The sequence below is a fragment of the Primulina tabacum genome, chromosome 12 (genome assembly GCF_025594145.1).
Source record: "Primulina tabacum isolate GXHZ01 chromosome 12, ASM2559414v2, whole genome shotgun sequence".
NCBI classification, from domain to species: domain Eukaryota; kingdom Viridiplantae; phylum Streptophyta; class Magnoliopsida; order Lamiales; family Gesneriaceae; genus Primulina; species Primulina tabacum.
This window is the reverse complement of record NC_134561.1, coordinates 24,314,527-24,318,239: the sequence shown is the minus strand read 5'-3', so window position 1 is coordinate 24,318,239 and position 3,713 is coordinate 24,314,527.

Genomic DNA, 3,713 nt, shown 5'->3' with positions numbered 1-3,713 from the left:
TCATTTTTTTATGATCATAATTTATTATTTGCAGGAAAAAAAAAACAAAGATAAGCCAAAATAAATACTTCATTCAACAATAAATATTTGCTTGAATTACATTTTCATATTTTTCCTCTATATCATCTATCCACATTCTCAACCAAACAGATAGAGTTGAGAAAGATGTTTTGCAAAAGCTGTGAGAAGAAGCTATGCGATTAAGGAGCTTCAGTTCCTTTTGAAGCATCAGCTGATAGATATGACCTTCCATGAAGACGTCCACCCACACAGCTATGTTCAAGTGCTCCCGCACTTCTCTCAACTCTGCCATCAGCTTGGGAGTAGTAGCCTCTCCAGAATTATACAGGAACTCTAGCTCCTGTAACCTTTCCCGGTAGGGAAGACTCTTATAGAAGACTTCGTCTTCTATGGCAGTCTTCCTAGCTTCTAGAGAAAATGGCGAAGCACTCGAGCTACTAGCATCTGCCATTCTTTGGTTTTGAATATTTTTCACCAATATAACTGAAACTAACCGTGTTATGTCTATTTATAGCAGAATATCAAGGAAGCTGAAGAGTCGTCAACATTTCAGCAGACCGATAATCTTTCTAATCTTTGAATTTATTCGCTTTAATGCACTAATTAAGGGGGAATAATGGTTTTAAGAGGTTAACTGAGAAGACAAATGTTAGTAAATTCTCAAACTGAAAGGACACAGTCTTTCAACTGATCTTTCAGTTGGGAATTTCACTAATCTTCTCATATAAGTTAACTGAATAAAACGAATTATATTCCAAATCAAGTGACGTGACTGTCTACTATCTAATGATGAATCCTATTTTGAAAACGTGGAAGCATTTGAACCATTTAAATTGTACACACGCTTATAGCACACGTACACACATTTTTACTCAAATTTTTAATGGACTGACACGTGTCCTGAATTTAAACAGTCACGAACAACTGTACTAAGCCCGCTTCAATTCAATTTTTCTTCTTACGCGTACAATCAGTTGAGAATACTAATTCCAGAGCTCTCGTTTACAAATTGTAGACCATTTTATCTATCAAAATGGCGAATCAAATTCCCGCTTACATGCTGAATGCAATGGCTATCAACTTTGGATCAATTCTATCTTTTGGCGACACTAATGTCAAGAACGTTTTTCAAAAACTCGAAACTGCTGGGTTAAGGACATTCTTGGGACAATCATCACAAGAGATCTACCCCAAAGAACTTCAGGAAATCTACTCTAACGGTACGATCAATTCTGATGGAAACATCGCTTTTACTATCAATGGTCAGCTGCTGACCATTTCCGAAGATTCCTTTAGAGAAATCTTTTCTTTACCATCTGATGGACTAGCACACTTATCTGATGTTAAGGCATCTGACATTGAAAAGATGCAAACCTCACTTTTTGCTGAAGTACGGAAAATCTATGTTTTCGACCCAAAGAAGGAACTGAAGCACGAAGTTCAGTTACTTGCTGATATAGTCGCCAAAGGGATTTTGGCGAAAGCTGGATCTTTTGCTGCACTTACTTTGGAAAAATTTCAAGCTATTTCTATCATTATGGCTGAACATAAATTCAACTGGAAGCATCTTATATTCAATATTTTAAAGAATATGTTTCTATCATCCAAACAGTCCAAAGGTTTTGCAGTGCAACTGAGCTATCTGCTGAAAGTGAAGGGGTTAGTGGCAGATAATAAAGAAAAACCATCAAAATTCAAAGTCTTTAATGCGAAGAATACTATGCCACCCAAGACAAAATTGGACATATCTCCTGATCAGTTTGTAAAGATAAAACAACAGATTGGGATTCAACAGGCGGCTCCTAAATCAGTAAAAAAGGCCAAGACATTGGCTCAACTGAAGTCAGCAAAAAGAAAATTAATTGTGGAAAAATCCGATTCAGAGAAACTCCTTCCCCAAAGATCACCAAGAAACCGAGAACCTAGAGGATTAAACCAATAACTACAGAGGAATCTATTCCTACTGACAAGCCAATATCTTCAGATGCTCAGCAGCCAATTGAAGCAGTCCCTCTGAAGATCATCCCTTCAGAAAAATCAATTGGTGCAAAGAAAGAAACAGTTAGGATCAAAGCCCCTCTGATTAATATTACTCGTCCCACTCCTCTGGCACCTGCCCGACCCAAGGGCATTAGTATTACAGAACGGGTGGATACTACACGAACTGGTCTGAAAATTCCACACATCCTCAGTTCTGACAAAGGCAAGGGAAAATTGACTGAAGAACCAAGGCCATCCAATCCCATTCAAACCCACATTGACCTTGTTTGGGACGAGGTTAATGATTTTGCAGCATCAAAACTTCAACTCTATGATGCTTGGACAGCCTATCGTACAAAGATTTTTGCCAAACAACTAAGAAAGAAATCTCAACTGAACAAATTCATCAAACTGGAAGCTTCTCTCCTCAAGATAGTCAAAGCTGCCACCATTGCCCAAGCTATGGAGAGAAAAACATATTTGTTTGATCAGATGAGAGCAAAGAAGTTAACACAAATTATTGACAAACTGAAGGCTAACTACGTTCCAACAAATCCTACTGCCTATGCTGATCATGCGGTGATCACTCAGCTAGACACCGATCTGATGGGATTGCTATCTCAGATAAAGTTTTGGGAAATGGATCAAGAGTTAGTCCTTCATAAAGGAGATTCAAACGATGATGAAAAGGAAATAGTTGAAGAACCTCCCTCAAAGCAGAAAGAGTCATCCTCAGAACAGGCTATTATTCCAACTGAAGAGCCAGTTCAGGATGTGACTCAATCACCAACTGGTGAACATCAAATGTACACTGTAGCAGAATTATCTTTCGCAAACATTGATGAAATTATTCAGATAGTGGTGCAAGAATCCCAATTGAGTGAACCCATTTCTGATAATGTTGATCATCCCGTTGATCAAATCAATCCAGAGGTGCCTATCTCTTTAGAAGCACCAGTTCAGCCAGATCCTTCTACTGAACAGACTATTCCAACTGATGTGCAAATTGATCCCCAAGATCATCCTGTGGAGACACCAATTTTGACTTCATCAGACTCTATTATTCCTCCAGGCAGCTCATCTGCTGATCAACATCCACTTTCTCCGCCTCAAGTTCCAAAAGACATTGCTGCAACAATCACTTCAGTTCAGAATGTTGCTGAAACAATAGCAACTAACCAAGAGTTGGTTATATTTGATCAAACCGCAAAGGGATCGGAATTCCCTCATCAGTCACCTCCTCCTCAATCTACAGAAATGGATCTTGTTCTTGAAGAGATCCAAAATATGCAGCACAATATGCAGCAGATAATCACTGACATCAAGAAGATTCAATCTACACAATTATCTCACACTGTCAAATTGGATTCTTCAATTGAATATGACTCTGCAAAACTGAAAGCAATTCAAGAAAATATGGATTATCTCACCAAAATTGTAGATGAGATGAAGAAAGGTCTAGCTCAAAGCCTATTTACAACTCAGGATATAGTTAGTCAACGAGTTCAACGATTAGAAACTTCTGTTTCTAATAAAATGGAATTGCTGCAGACCTGTTTACAAACTGCTGTCTCAAGTTTCTCAGCAGATGTCAAAATTCTTTCAACTAATGTTCGAAAATTATCTGAGAAGATGGAGTTGTTTGACAAAAAAGGGGAAGAAATCAAAGGAATGCTAGAACAACAGAAGAAATTCTCGTTTCAGTAGCAGTC